General features: G+C 40.0%; 1 protein-coding gene across 11 annotated transcripts in view; it reads left to right on the top strand.

The window, feature by feature from the left end:
• The window catches only part of INPP4A (inositol polyphosphate-4-phosphatase type I A), a 118,476-nt gene that overhangs the window by 51,165 nt on the left and 50,666 nt on the right, over positions 1 to 16,645 (top strand). The window contains exon 5 of one of the 11 annotated variants that reach the window (XM_082278868.1): positions 15,875 to 15,959. The exons of the other annotated variants lie outside the window; for them this stretch is intronic. The gene's annotated coding sequence lies outside the window, so the exon portion shown is untranslated. The remainder of the gene's footprint in view (positions 1 to 15,874; positions 15,960 to 16,645) is intronic. 11 annotated transcript variants of the gene reach the window in all.

Below are 16,645 nucleotides of genomic sequence, written 5' to 3'. Positions count from 1 at the left end.
ATCTGGAATAAGTGTGCAACGCTTCTTTCAGTATCTGAGAAACTTCACCTCACTGTGTAGGAGAGGCAGAGAAAACTGAAAGAGGGTAGATTAGATACGAAGAAGTAATTCTTTACAGTGTGGGTGGTGAGACATTGGAACAGGTTGCCCAGAGAAACCGTGGATGCCCCATCCCTGGAAGTGTTCAAGGCCAGATTGGATGGGGCTTTGAACAGCCTGATCTACTGGAATGGCAGGGGGGTTGTAACTAATTGGTCTTTAAGGTCCCTTCCAACCCAAACCATTCTGTGAAAAGCTACAGTGAAGAAGTACTTATGTTACAAGAGGAGTCTGAGACAGCTGTGTTGGATATGTCAGGAAGACTGGTAAAATGGGAAATGCAATTGCTGCAACTCTGCTTCTGGAGTCATGGGGAGCTTTGAAATGTGGCTGATATCAGCTAGGTGATAGCCAACAAGCAGGATTTCTGCAGACCATTGGAGGACTAGTGCAGGTCTATGTGTCACAGTATGGTATTGTAGGAAGATTATGATACCAAAACAGAAGTGCCTACTTGTGTGATTTAGAGGTGATGTGAACTGAATATATGGCATGTCTTACTGATTGAATTTGTGTGTGCACCTAGCACATGGATAAAATATTTAACTTATGTAGAATGCATGGTGATAATTGCATAATACATGACAGTAGTCAGTAGGAGAATGCTTGATGTACAGTTAGGGACAAGCTTAAAGATTTATGAAGGGCAATGATTGCTTGGATTCTTTGGATTTAGGCTGTTTGGCAGCTTGTGCTTTTTGATCACTCCTACAGAGTGTGATGCTTACTGTCTGCTGTATTGCCCTGCAGTTGCCCTGCATTACACAGGGAATGCTATGTGATAAATCAGGCTTTGAGTGAATTTGTAGGGCTGGACAAAGGCATGTTAAGTTTAGCCTGTGACAAAGATACATTTAGAAGCTGACTGCTGGATAGCAAACTTATGACCACTGAGAGAAAAGCTTGCTCTGAAGTGGAAGTTGTGGTTGTAGATCTCTGATGTGCCTGTAGTGACAAATGATGGGTACAGCACTTACAGTCAGTGACAGCCCTTGTCCCAGATACCTCCTCAGTTTGATAAACACTGAAACTTAAAACTGTACATTAGTGAAGAGCTGTCCTTTGCCTGGATGCTGGTTTGTCCCAATACTGGGTTCAAAAAGGAGCTGAATCCTTTGACCAAGGGTGATTAATGTGCATTCTAATGTCTTGCAAATCCTTAGTTGCTCTAATTGACTTTGTCAGCTATTAAGATACTGATCAGGTTGCTCTTTACCCGAAATCTTCATAAAATAGCAGGAGGAAAATACCACAGCCACAAACATTTTTGATGTACTTCTGGCAGCACTGTGTTTAGTTCTCTAGTTATTTGTTTATTAATAAGTGCTCAGCGTGGGACTTGGAGGTTTTTAAGTGCCCAGAAGAATATCAGGAGAGAGTAGTATGGCTTCTCTTTTTGTTTCTTCTTCTTCCTAATTAATTATTGTGTGGTAGTACTAAGTTGTTATTGTTCTGTGATAAAAACAACTGTATGATGATCTCATAGTCCTTACTTGGAAAGTTGCCACAGTGAAGAAAAACTCTGTTTATGGACTGAATTGTCAGTAGTTTGGAAGGGGGTTGTTCTTTTGGAAACACAGTGCTTTGAGTGACAGTCCAAGAGGAGGGATGACAAGGAGGGGAGGATTCAGAAGATAAGTGTGAAAATGTGTCAGGGCTTTTTCAGGTTTATTTTTTATTAGAGTCATGGTCAACTACCTTAGATTTAGAATCTGTCCCAGTTTAGATATGGCTTTTCTTCCCTCTGTATTCTAGGTTTTATTTAGCTCCAAGTCATGTTTTTCTGGCTAGTAAACTGGGGGTTTATTTTGAAAATCTGTCTAAGCCTCTTCCTGAGAGACAGCACTTGGAGCATCTCAGGCCTGCATGGCTGTCACTTATAAGGATGCCCAGAAAAACTGGAACAACATCACTTGAAGACGTTTCTGTAAAAGATTATAAGGTCTGAGGGAACCCACCTCTAAATTTCAGGAAAAAGACATCTCACAGTCATATTGGGGAAGAAAAAGAAACAGAAAAATTTCCAGCAAACCCAGATTCTTTGTGTGTGGGGAGGGAATGAGGGGTGAGGGGGATGGTGGTGGATCAAATAAGCACAATCTACTGTTGCAGATCATTACTAAACATGAGATGTTGGAATGCAAATTTAATCTTGTTTCATAGTCTCTTAAGATAGCTGTTTGCAAGTCAGAAAAAATGACCTTTTGAAGATTCCTATCCCTCCCTATGCAGTTCTATCCAGTTGCCTATTTTGCTTAACTTCAATACAGTTCAGTGAAGTAAATCCCATCCAAAGACTGTGCACCTTGCTTAACCTTTTCATAGCATGGTGTTTAATCAAGGTAAACACTGTCCTCATGCTTTGTTCACGCAGATTCTTAAACAGTAATAAAAACCTAAATATTTTTATACAATACAACGGGATCTACGTGAACTCTATCTCTGCTGAACTGTGCGCAGTACAAGAGAGAAGGTTGTTCCAACTTATTTGCATATGATGTTTTTAATAGTATGTTTGCTGTTAGGATAGAATATATGCTATAAGAACTAAAAATAAATTTTGCCAAGGTATTTGGGGGGTTTGTAGTCAAGCATGACAGAGATGATTTATTCTTGAAATGTGTTTATGTTGATTCTGTTTTGAAACAAGAATATATTCCTTGTGGAATATTTATGTTCAAGATCATTCTGTAATTTCTGTATTAGAAAAACCTTACACTTAATGCAGTTCCTGCTAAATTTTAACCCCGGAAATGTCTAGAATGCAAAGATAAGATAGTCTGAAAGACGTATTATAGCACAGGCCCTTATAAGAGCATAGTCTTTGAAAACGTTTTAGTAATAAGCTGTCTGAAATGGTAGTTTTGCCTTTTGTCAATTTTACATGAGCAAAGAAAGAAAAAGAAGAAAAAAAGTGCTGCTCGGCTTTTAACACCGAGCTATTTTTAGTGGGACTTTTGAACATTGATCTGGTGTTTCTAAGTGAAGGCATTTTCACTTGTGGTTGTGCATGTTCACTGTGGAGACTTTCCTTCAGTCAAATCTGCTGTGGTCTGAGATAAGGTGATTTTTGGAGCTGTCCCGGGTAGCTGCCAAATACCATCAAACATTCAAACTGCAGGTGTAGAGAAAAAGAGTTGTGTGGAGGAAACTCCAGTTATGTACATATAAAATTTTGGCATAGTGTCCTGGAAGCATCTTGGGATAGTGGGGTTTTGACCAAGGCCTAAAGTCTGAGGTTCAACGAGGTGAAGTGCTGCCTGCCTGCACTTGGGTCACAACAACCCCAGGCAGTGCTGCAGGCTGGGAACAGAGTGGCTGGGAAGCTTCCAGTAGAAAAGGACGTGGGGGTGCTGGTCCACAGCAGCTGAACATGAGCCAGTGTGTGACCACGTGGCCAAGAAGGCCAATGGCAACCTGGCCTGTGTCAGCAATAGTGTGGCCAGCAGGATGAGGGTAGTGATCGTCCTCTGTACTTGGCAGTGGTCCGGCCACACCTCAAATCCTGTGTCTAATTCTGGGCCCCTCAATTCAGGAGGAACACTGAGGTGCTGGATTGGGTCTGGAGAAGGACAATGGAGCTGGTGAGGGGTCTAAAGCACAAGTCCCACGAGAAGCAGCTGACGGAGCTGGAGTTGTTTAGCCTGGAGAAAAGGAGGCTCAGGGGAGACCTTGTTACTCTCTACACCACTTGAAAGGAGGTTGTGGCCAGGTGGGGTTGGCCTCTCCTGCCAAGTAACGAGTGACAGGACAAGAGGAAACAGCCTTGATCAAGTTGTGCCAGGGAAGGTTTATATTGGATATTTGGAAAAATTTCTTCACTGAAAGGATTGTCAAGCACTGGAACAAACAGCCCAGAGAAGTGGTTGAGTCACCATCCCTGAAGGTATTTAAAAGACGTGTAGATGTGGCACTTGGGGGACATGGTTTAGTAGTGGACTTGGCACTGCTGGGTTAGTGGTTGGACTTGATCTTAGTAGTCTTTTCCAACCTACTCTTAGCAGTCTTTTTCAACCTATTCCAATGATTCTGTGATTTTTCAGAAACTTGTAGATCTCCACCTTGAGGTGTTTTTCATGTTATTCAGCTGGCACTCTTAATGTTTGTTAATCCCATCCCATAAGGTGACCCACGCTCTACCTAATAAACATGACGGGTCCCTTAGTCTTCAGTGAAGACTGTTAGTACTAGATGAACAAGACCTGACTTTATAAACTAAACCTGTAAGGCACCAACTGTGATTTTTATGGGTGGTGGGAGGCAAAGCAGCCAGTGTGAGCTGCTTTTGATTTTCCTTTTTTTAAGGCTTTCATTTTGGTTTGAAGTGCAGAGTAAAGACTTTGTCTTCAGTTTAGAGAGAAGGGAAACTTTTTCCCTAGCTAAACTGCCACAGAAACTAAAGGAAAACACTCCTTTAAAATATTTTTCAACTGCTTTCTTTCTTAAATAAATAACTGGGAGTCTCCATGTATTCTGGTTTTTTTTAATGCATGAGCCCAGGTTAATACAGGAAGTCTATAATTCTACTGTGAAGGAGATTTAATAACCTTTAAGAACAGAAAAAAAAGTTAACAGCTTCCTCACAGAAATAAGGTAACAGCTTTTGGAAAGAAGATGTGAAAAACAAGTTGAAGGATGTCAAAGTAGTGATTGAAATGCCATGGTAGTAATCTGTTGGTAGTAGAAATACAGAAAAGATGGTAAACAATCAGACTGCAATCTGTTTTGTGCAATACCATATTTTGCAGTAAAATCTACTATCCACTGTTATTGGGAAAAAAGGTCTTACTTTCTAATTGTTTATATAAATAGTTTTGTTTGCTGCTCTGAAACTTTTTCATTATATTTTTGAACATTTTAGCAGAAGAGTTATGAGTATCTTCACATGCCAGTATAGCAAGGTTAAAACTTGGCATAGAATTACAGTTATTTATCAACATAGTGATTTTGATGTTTCCATTGTTACTGAAAAAAAGTTATCACTGTTTTATTTTGTTATTGTTTTGTAGTTCATAGGCCGTAGAAATATGAAGTAGGTAAAAATAGAAATTAGTGTTCAAGGGCATTTAAGTCAACAATGATGCACTATCAAACAGATGAGCTGTTTGCTAGTTCAAGGATGAGTTCTTTAACAGTGTACTTAAATGGCTGTTAAGGATAGATTCTGAAAAAAAGTCTTTTGTAAACATTTAAGACGTGGCACTTATCTATAGCTTGAAAAGTAGCATTTAGTTTCTGAATTACTTTAATAATAATAAAAAACTTCAGTAATTTCCTGTTATTTCTCCATGAATCATCTCTGAAAAACATATACTACCAGAAGAAAAGCTTTTTCTGTTTTGGACTCAAAGTATGACAAATCAGCATTGTTTTGTGTGGTGCCTGTTGGTGCATTTTATCCTCAAACAAAGGGTTATATGTGTTAACCCGTTTGCTTTGATGGGTTAAGTAATAGTTATGAAGTCAACCCTGCCACACAAGGTCTTCTATTTCATTGAGTAGGAATGATGGGAGATAAATGCTTTCAGATAGTATTTGATGTGGAAGGAGGAAAAACTTGAAAGAAAAAGTTGTTGAGGACTGGTTTTTTTGAGAGAGCTCTGCTAGGAGCAAAAGTGAAGCTGAGGGGCAGTGGTTATGGATACCAAGGACAAAACAGATGCCCAGAGCACTGGGAATGAGTGCTTTTAGTTGATTGTGTTTTACTATGTGTTTGTTGATATTTATTCTTGATTGTACTCCAGTTTGTCTGTAATTGAGTTTGGTTATCTTGCTATGCAGTGGAGGGAAGAGGCAAGTGCAGACAAATAATGTCTCATGATTTTTCTTCAAGTCTTAAAGCAGCTTGTAACTGTCCCAGTACAACTCCAGTCGTCTGGTGCCGCTCTTGTAGGTCTTGTTTAAAAACTGTCCTTTTTTCCCCTTCCCCAGGAGCACCAATAAGTACCAATAAGTACTTGGCATCCATTACAAAACATCTTTCATTAGACTAGACTAAATCCGTTTGCTAAATAGGAGCCTCACAGAATAGGAAAGGTCTTTTCTATGTCCAGCTGCATCCATCACAACAGAGATGACACTGGCATATTGTAACTTAATGTTTTGGCTTTGAAATCATTTAGCACTAAAGGAGTAAGATATCTTTTGTCCTGAGGTCAGTTTCCATATTAGTGATGAAAAAAGAAAATCTGAACATGAGAACTGAAGGGATTTTGGTTTGTAAAAGTGCCTGAAAAACAGAGCAATTACCACATGGTCACTGGTTTCCTAGAACTGAGGAGAAATTCACAGTGTATTTTGCCCAGTTGAATCCTGCCTTCCGAGTTTTAATCTTGGCAGGTTAAGGAGTCCTTGTATAATATGACAGAACACATTAGGAAAATCCATTTGGATAAGTGCTTGCAAATTCTATTCTTGCTTATGGAGGATGGGCCTGGGGACTCTCAGCGGGGAGAAAAACTGCATATGTTTTAACTCTAATTATTTGGATGCTGCTGTTGTCCACTCCCAGGCAACCTAATTTTATCTGCAGTTGTAAAAGGCAGATATAGCTGCAGTTTCATGATACATGCTTTTATGCAAATGTTAATAAATATGTTAACTTTTGCATCTTCTACCTGACTGTACAGTCAAACTTTTATACCTTCTCAACCCCCCTGGATCTCTGAAAGCATTCATCCATTTCTAAGATTGTAGTTTACAGTACCAATCATTTAAATTAGCTAAACAATTTATGGGGCTTAGGTCATACAATAACTTGTAGAGTGTAAATGAAGTATAGAGGACAGTATTTTAGTGACTTTCACAGTCTTTACTGTGAGCTGAGGCGGCATATCTGACGTTCTCTAGCACTCAGATAATTTCATAGCCAAAATAAGGATGCAATTTGGTAGCTTGTTGCCTGTAGAGTTCTTAAAATCTGGTCTGTTACCCCAGAGCCACCCCTCCTAAGGTACTTGGCCACAGAGATATTCAGAGTGGAAGAATTAACAAAGTCCTTGTTGGATGCACACTAATACCACTTTTTCTGCATCATCCTTTAGTAGCTGGGTTTTCACAAGGCTTTGACACTGTTGTTGCTTCAGTATTAAAAGGTCGAGGCTACTCTCCTGCGTTTCAGCCACTGGTCCCTGACTTCTCCCACATAGGTAATGCCAGGCTCTGATTTTTTTTCTAACTCACTTTTGTTTGAATTAGCAAATGTACAAATTATTTGTAACTGTATACTTTATAAAGAACTATTTGTTCTGTAGGGTTTCAGTTACACTTTGTTTTTGTTTTCTTGGTCGAAAAAAGTTTACATTATTGAAAAAAGATTGCTTTCTTTTTTTTCTTTCTTAGTTGCATAAAGAAAGTTATTAATAGACTTTCCCTTTTCAGAACTGGAAAATACCCAGAAAGACATTTGCTCACACTTTCCAAATACAAATTTGCTTCTAAATTAAGACCAAGCTTGGAAAAATTTAGAATATTAGGTGAATATTTTGTGTAGTTCTGAGCAGATGGAAACAACTGTTTATAATGTTTAAGTTGATGGTTATAAATTGTCCATGAACTATGCAAATAAAATTGGTGGGAAGTGACTGGGGAATACAACCCACGATCAGTAGCTTTAAATTAGCTTGTTCTTCCACTGGAAAATTTTCAGGGCGTTTTCAAATCAGAAAAGATTGAAAGCTATTGATAACTGAGTTTAATAATGTTCCATTTAGTTTTGTCAAGCAGTTCTAGTTTATTTCACTTCTAACAGTTAAAAAGCTGAGCTTTGTGACATTTGCTGTTTTAAAAAAAATTATTTGACAAAGATGTCCATGATTCACAGTAGTGTCTCTGTGGGCAGACAATCATGTTATGTTTTCAGTGGAAGCAAATATATTGTGCTTGTAACTTGGAAGTTATCCAAATGATCACAAACTGTCCTAACTAGCCTCTTATAGCTAGCTCTCATTCTTGCATCTTTATTCTGTAAAAGCTCTGTAAATGAAGCTGTAGAGTGGAGATGAGATCTGCAGGACCTGAAAAGTCTGGAAACAGTAAAATTAGTGCTCCTAACTGTTGAAGAAATTATCTCACAAAGCACGGGACTGCAGCATCTGCTGGTACATGTAAACAGTGAAGAATGGCACAAAATTCCACATAAGTGCTGTTATACTCAGAATCTTTTATTATATAAGTGAAAAGATGAAACCCACATTATATCTAAAGATAAGTAGTTGTTGTTATTATAATTAAAAGTCATTACAGCCTGATCCAGGAATCACTACTTGGCTGGATCCAGTAATTACTGTAAAAGAAATAATGCTTCTGTATAGGGGAAAGTCTCGACAAGTAACAATGCAGTTAAATTCATTGTACATGTAAAGTGTCTACCTTTATCACGCTGTAATGCTCACCTTTTTCCTCCTCCCCTGGACTGTAAGGTGGTTTCATTCTGATGGTGGGTATGTGGAGGTATTTCAGCAGTTGTCAGCATCCAAAGGACTTCAGATACTGAAGGATCTGAATATCTGAGGATTATGATGTTCACGTTGGTAGTTTCTTCTTCTCCACTCTAGGGTCCACTTGGGATCATTTTTATATTTGCTGACAAGCTTTGAAACCTCGCTCTTTTTTCGTTGGTCTGCAGCTCCAAGTTACATCTAGATTTACTGTATGTGATACCATACATACACTTGATCACTCTAAAACCAATTTTGTGCAGTTTTAAGTCTGCAGTTCTTTAAGTGACCATGAGTGAGCTATGGCCACAGTGCCTCCAAGTGCCAGCTCCGTACCCTCTTTTATGCTATCATACCAGGCCTGTATTTTTCTACACTACGTCATTGTGTTGAGTTGTAAAATGGTGATGGTACCATGCAAGTATAAACAAAAATAAGAACAAATCAGCCACAGACATCCGTGCAGTTGGAAAAATTGTTGTCACAGCTGAACCAAGTTTAATTGCAGGCTAAAACAAAGTTGCAAGCAGGTCAACAAAAGTTCAAACAAAGCAAGCCTGAAAAGCCTAAGTGCTCAGCATTTGCAAGCCCCACTGCAATGCTTCTGGCCAGTCACTGGTGATGGCAGTGTGGTATCTACAGGGCTACAGGGTAACAGAGCTGCAAGGGCCAGCGAGAGACACTGGTGACACATTGTCTGTCATGCTACCTCCAGACCTTAAGTACGGAGGTCTGGGTGTGATGCCTGGCTCAGAAGTTCTCAGGATGCTTGTCAGCTGAATATGGGAGTGGCACACAGAATACCAGTGCTTCTCATTATACTGTTTTTCTCAGTCTCTAGTATTGCCTGCTCTCAGAAAAGACTCCAGGCTTGATTAAGCTTTTGTTCTGACCCAGTCTTTGGCCAGAAGGTACTGCTTCTCCAGCAGAAAGAGTGGATGTAGGACCATGTGCCCACACTGTGACACAGTTCAGTATCTTAGTTTAACCTCTTGCTGAAGGGGGCTTTGATGAGGTGATGGACTGTAAATGCAGTGTGGCTGAAATGCAGCTGCTCTCACCAGGGCCTGAAGAGCAAGACAGGTAGCTGTGGGCAAAATTATCATTTCTGCTGTCTTGGTGTGGAGGTTTCACTGCTGAGATAGGCAGCATGCTTATGAATTTCTGATAAAGTGTGGTGGGAGGCAGCAGAAGTTAGCAAAAGTCGGCATCACTGTGGCTTGCCTTAACATGAAAAAATTGGAAGTCAAATATATCAGTCATGAGAGTGAGTTAGTCATGAACTTAAGAAAGGAAAGTAATTTGGGATACATCCTTCATATTTTCAGGCTTTTTTGTATTCATGCAAAATTTGCTTTTAAAATAAGTGAGATTCAGGTAAACTTGGCCTGTAGTATACCAGTTTTAGAATTCATGCAAGTGCTTAGAAAACTGATGAAACTCTGACATTTAAGTTCATATTTTTAAGCACTGAGTGCTGCAAGGAGCTCAGCATTAATATACTCCCTTTGGTCTTTGCATACCATTTATATATTTTTTTGTGATTGTTGCTATCATCCCTGCAGCACTTGTTATTTTTTTAAATAAATTTTTGAAGGCCACTAAACTGCGCCAGTTCTAAACATTGATCAGTACTAGCTGCTGAAAACAAACCAGTAGATTGTGGTTACAGTTACTTGAAAATTGTTTTTAAAAGCCCTGTACTTCAGAAATCCGTGGCCATACTCTATAGGAGCCTTAATTTTCTTTGAATTCTTGGAATTTTGGGCTGAAATGTTTATTACATCTGGTCTGTTAGTAGCTGAGAGTGAAAGAAAAGAATGTTATAGTGGAATAAAGTGTCGCACAACACATACTGCAGTTGCACAAGTACTTGCTACCTTCTCTGTATGAATGGAGCATTTTAATCCATAATATGTTGGAGTGAGGAGACACGAACCTCTGAAATAAGTACCTGCAACATTTTTATTTATCCTCAGGTGTTCATATGTTTGCTCATTTTGCACATGCAAACCGTCGGAGCAGTAGAAATACCTTTTGTTACTCTTACCAAACTTTACTTTTTGTCTTTTCTGTCTCAGAGCTAACATCATAATATCCAGCTGTTATTTTCTATAATCGCTCTTTTGCTCAATCATACCTCAACAATGAATATAGTATTTTGGTAAGGCTGAAAGTCAAAACTGGGAAACCTTACAGGAATTTTCACAAGTAGGGAACAATTGTTGAAATACAGTATTCTGATAGAAAGCTGTTGATCTTAGATACTGATTTGTAATAAAATTCATAGAAATATGTCAGTGACATTTGGTCTGATTTCCTCTTATGATGATGCTTCAAAGACAGGCACTTACCTATTCTCTTTGTAGGTTGTGTTCTTTATTCCAGTTCTGTGCTGCTGATTTAGGCTTTTTTAATTTAGCAGCCAAATACAGCCAATTTCGATATATTCCAGATATTATTCCAGTATGTTTTAAAGTGATTGATGATCACTAATGTCATGATTGGAAGCTCTACATGATTGGGTTTCTGTTGCTCTGCTACAAGTTAATCGCAGAGTCACAGAATGGATCAGGTTGGAAGGGACCACACTGGGTCATCTAGTCCAACCTCCTGCTCAAGCAAGATCATCCCAGAACACGTGGCACAGGATTGTGTCCAGATGGTTCTTGAATATCCCCGGTGAGGGAGACTCCACACCCTCTCTGGACAATCTGTTCCAGTGCCCAGTCACCCGAAGATTAAACAAATTCTTCCTCATATTCAAATGGGACTTCCTGTGCATCAGTTTCTGCCTGTTGTGTCTTGTTCTATTGCTTGGCACCACTGAGAAGGGCCTGGTTCTTCACACCCTGCCTTCAGATACTTGTATACACTGATGAGGTCCCCTCTCAGTCTCTTCTCAAGGCTGAACAGGTCCAGCCTTCTCAGCCTTTCCTCGTAAGAGAGATGCTCCAGTCTTTTAATCACCTTTATTGGCCTCCCTGGGCCTTCTCCAGGATCTCCATGTCTCTCTCGCACTGAGGAACCCAGAACTGGGCACAGCACTCCAGATGTGACCTCACCAGGGCTGAGCAGAGAGGCAGGATCACCTCCCTCCATCACCTCCCTGCTGCCAATCCTCTTCCTAATGCATCCCAGGACACCATTGGCCTTCTTGGCCCCAAGGGCACACTGCTTTCTTATGGACAGCTTGTTGTCCACTAGGACTCCCTGGTCCTTCTCTGCAGAGCTTCTTTCCAGCAGGTCAGCCTTCAACCTGTGCTGGTGCCCAGGTTTGTTCCTCACTAGGTGCAGGACTCTGCACTTGATTTTGTTAAATTTCGGGTGATTTCTCTGCCCATCTCTCCAACCTGTTGAGGTCTTTTCAAAGGGCTGCACAGCACTCTGTGGTATCAGCCACTTCTCCCAGCTTTGTGTCACTAAAACTTGCTAAGGAGGCATCTGCCCCTTCATCCAAGTCCTCGATGAATAAGTTGTACAGTAGTGGGCCCAGTTGAACCTTGGGGGACACCACTAGTGGCAGGCCTCCTGTAACTTGTCAAGGAAACTATTTTGAGAAATTGGCAGGAAACCAAAACAGCATACCTCCTCCATTCTGTGTTACAGGGTGATCTTACTGTTTACCCACAGGGTAGTACTGGCATTAAAAAGGATTCCTTTCACTGGGACAGCTGTTCCACTGAGGCATTGAAATGGGAACAGTGGTGGGAAGCATAGACTGTTGTTGGCCTCAGTGGAGTTAGATGCTTATGCTTGCAAACTGCCAGCATCCCACCACTTGTTCACATGACTTGAGAAAGAAATGCAGGAAAGAGCCATGCAGTCAGGAGCTTGGCCTGCAGCAACCCTCTCTCCCATTGACTTAGAAAGGTCAGTGTAAGCAAACAAATAATTTTATTTTCCAGGAAGATGAAATAGAAGAAATGAAAGTAGCACAAAGGAATCAGATACTGGAACAACATAAAATTATTTGAAAGGATATCCAGTACTGGAGCCACGAGGCATAGTTTAGGCATGCACTGTGTAAGAAAAAGAGTTACATCTATCAGAAATACATGCACAAAACACAGTTCAAGAGTACAAAACAAATGTTGATGGAGAACATCAGATTTGAATTAGTAGCTTAAGACTAATTAAGACGGTTTTGCTGTGCTGCCTAAATCTTAGTAATAACCTTTGTGGAATACAACTCCTACACTAACATTTATTTTTAATTTTCTAAATACTTGATACTGTTTCAAATCCTGAGTCAATTAGTTATATCTTATTGAAAACCCATATATTAGAGAAAGAATTCATGCATTGCTGGTTTGTCTTTGGGTGCTGTTGTTTATTTTTCATTTATATAAATGTTTAAAACAGTAAGTGTAGGAATCACAGTGAGTCCGAACAATGCCATGTGGAAAGGAAGAGTGCTTGGAAGATTTTTTTGTTGTGCCTGTGACCTAATGGGTCACTCCTTCCATGTGGGAAAATGTGGTGTCAGGAAAATAAAGTTTCAGCTGTGACTCTGAGGTGCAGTCCCATTGCACAGGTGAAGCTCAGTGATGGCAGTGCAGACAATCAGGTCCCATCACACACATAGAGGACAGTGCTGTCAGTACACTGTGATTCCTGGGCTGTTTTGCCCAGTATACACTAACTTTAATTAGTGCTATGTTAGTCTGTGGAATGGATGAATATTATAGGCAGAAAGGTCAGATAGTTCCCTAGACATTTGGTTGTAATCCAGACTTAACTAAAACTTCTGCTGACAGATAAGTTTCAGTGCTTTTATCCCTCTTTTTTTGTGTGTGGTGCCCTTCTCACTGCCTGTATGAGGGAGAATATGTTAATGCCATTGATCTGTTGTCAACAGCAGTATGAAATCTTTAGCAAATGTTATGTGTGTCTGGTTCATCTCCATTTTAGGTCATAAAGTGTTGGGGTTTGGATTTGTTTTTGGTTTCTGTTTTGTTGGAGGTTTTTTTAGAGTTTTTTGGGGGGTTTTTTGTTTTGGTTTTTTGTTTGTTTGCTTTGGTTTAGGTTTTTTTTGTTTGGTTTTTTGGGGTTTTATTTTGGTTCATTGGTTTGGTTTTTTTTTTTCTTTTTTTTTGTGTGTTTTGGGGAGATGGTTGGGGTTTTTTGTGGGTTTGTTTGGTTTTTGTTTGTCTTGTTTCATTGGGTTTTTTCCCTGCCTTTGTTCCCCTGCCTCATTCTTTCTTGCAGCAGGAGAAGCTCAGAGAGGGAGTCAAGCTCTTTGTTTTTTTCCAGCTGGAGCAGTGCATTTCTTCATTGTTAGCTTCATGGTTATGATGAAAGGCTGCTCTAGGAGAGGCAGGTGTTGGGAGGGCCATCAGATTCAGGGAAGTGTTTCCAGTCCAAAGTCCTCAACAGAAAATGTGCCCCCTGTTCTCATGGGCTTTTCCATGTCTCTGTAGGCAGTGTGAGAACCCCAGGTCATGAGGAGAGAAGTCATCCCGTGCACAGGAAACTTTACCACAAAGTGCCCAGCATGTTTCTTGTGAAGAGGATAAAGGTTAATTTGGAGTAAAGACCATTTGTAAGCTGTTTCAGTTTCTGCTGGTAAAGTGACAGAGGAGACTGAGAGGGTTGGACTTCAAACAGCCCTGTAGCAAAACTCAGCATTTTCCATCGCATTGGGCTGTGTTCAACTTGGTAAAAGCTGTTCTGCAAAGTGAAACAGAGCTGTGCTTTTTCCTTTTTAGCTAACAGACGTGTGTTACAAATGCTCGCTTCCACCTCTGGGTTCGCGTATTTTTGTGCTCACAGAAACACTAAAGGAATAAAAATACTGCAATGACAATTGAAATTAAAACAATATCTTGTTAAGAAAAATGCTAATTGTATTTCTGTTGTGAAATAGACAAATAGTTTTAATTTGCACAAAGAACTAAGTGGCCTAAATTGCAGTTTCCTATAAAAAGTACTCAAATATATTAAAGGGGTAAAATTAGGTTTTTAGATTATTTGAGTTTGCTGAAGTTTCATAGTGGGGAAGGATTAAGAAGAAATTTTGTGACTTACAAACGTACCTGCAACTAAGTTGGATCTGTGGACAGGAGAGCAAAAAGAAAGAAAGCCACTTCCTGGTGCTGAAATGTCTTTTTATCTAAATATCACTGAAAGGTTGCATTCGGGGATTTCCACATTGCACAAATACATTTGTTGTATCTTGTGTTAGTTGATTTCATTTTGTCATGGAAGACTTTTCCCTGTTCACATTGCAGTTACTCACTTACTCAGAATCCTCAGGTGAGCTTCAGAGAGTGACAAGAAGGTTCTTCAGGCCAAACATAATATTTTTGTCTTTTTTAATCAAGATTCTGGTGTGTGGGAGAAGGGGGCATTTAACCAGCTTGCGCGAGAAACCTAGGCTTAGGAAGCAGACTGAGGGGGGGAGATAGAGCCTTTTTGTGGAGCTGACAGATTAGCGCCTGCTGAGTATGGATTTGTGGGGAAGTAGTGTCAGTGGGAGGCAAAGGTTCATACTGGATGCTGGCATCACTTGCAGTCTTTTGCCTTCCCAAGGCCTAGACCATGGAATGAGTGGACTGAAACTGTTGTCAGCCTATGGATCTGCAGTAGACATACTCTGTGTTGCTGCCCCCATGAGTTTGGCTGGAAGAATATGACTCAAGGTGCCAAATTCATGGCTTTGACTTGTCCTGGTTTGATCTGTGCGAGATTCAGGACATTCAGTCTCATTAAATGAGACAGAAGAGTGAAATGCATTTCAGACTGTAAAGAAAATAGCTCTTAATTGAGTTTAGCAGGGTTTAGGTGGGAGCTGCTGTCCTTTGAGCTGATGTTCTGCTCTTGGGCTGCCTCTGCAGTCATGAGTGACAAGGTTGGTCCCGACCTTCGCCTCAGATCTTTGCATGGTTAATAAAGTTCCTTGTATCCTCTTTGAAACAGCTGTTGGAGGTGGGTTGCTGGAATTGCTGAAAGATTGGGTTTGAGCCAAAATGGCAAATCTTGTTTCACTACCAAGGTTTTCTATTGTTGGAGGTAATTAATAAATAATGAGACACTCCCTGCATGCTAGTTATACTAGAGATGGTGCTCTTACACAAAAGGCAACATATTCATAACTTAGCATAATCTGGCATTTCATCCTTTCCATTATTTTGTCCATATTGGTATAGTTAATAGAATGTTAGTTGGAAACCAGGCCATGCTGCAGATCCAAAATATAATTAGGCAATATTCACTTTCATAATTTTGTGTATTGTTAAAACATTTTCAATTGGAGAAACTATTTATGAAGATGATGTTTGAAGAATGCAGTTGGCTGAAGGAGCCATCTTGATGTTTCAAAATGTATTTTTTAGGAGCAGGGAGCCTAATTTGTAAGGTTCGGGGAATGGTTCCTTACAGTCTGGAGAGCCTTGAGACTCTAAAACTAATTGCAGTTCAGTAAGTAACCCACACCTACTTTCTCACACCCTCTTGGAGATGATGGTAAACTTTCAGTAGGATTACATCTGCTTTTTTTTTTTTTAAAGCATTAAGGAAACTGTCACAGTCTCCTATTTTGTCTGTTATTCTCTTTGTGTAGATGTATCAGTAACATTTAGCCTTCTACTGCTGTTGCATTTTTTGCTTTGGTATGCCTCTTTACCTGATCGAATGCCATAAGCCCAGAGCACTACGGCTGTAGCAAAGTACAGTCTCAAAGTAGACTTTGATTCAGTCAGTAATTGGAGTATCCTCTTTCTCCTGCTTATTGATGTGTGAAAAATCCTGTTTCCTGCAGTTGTGTAAGAAGTGTCAAAAAAGTAGATGTTAGGCTGAAATAAGGTTTGATCTTACCTCACACGTTTGTTTCAAGGGGTACTTTAGTAGGAGATTTTTTTTTTTTTTCAAGAAGGCAACAGACCAAAGCACTTTGCCAAACAATTGGTGAGATAAGGAGAGTGTTAGCTTGTAGTTGTACAAACTAATCATCAGGGGTTTATTCTAGGGCTGAGATGATTGATCATCATTTTTTCTTGAGATCTTGCAAGCAGAGTGAGACCAAATGTCCCAAAGTTTCAGTCCCAGAAGACATGAGGCCACATAGCTGAGCAGGATGGCATTTGCTTTTCACAGCTGACTGACAG

This window comes from Coloeus monedula (genome assembly GCF_965178545.1).
Source record: "Coloeus monedula genome assembly, chromosome: 3".
NCBI lineage: Eukaryota > Metazoa > Chordata > Aves > Passeriformes > Corvidae > Coloeus > Coloeus monedula.
This window is presented reverse-complemented; position numbering and strand designations above follow the sequence as displayed.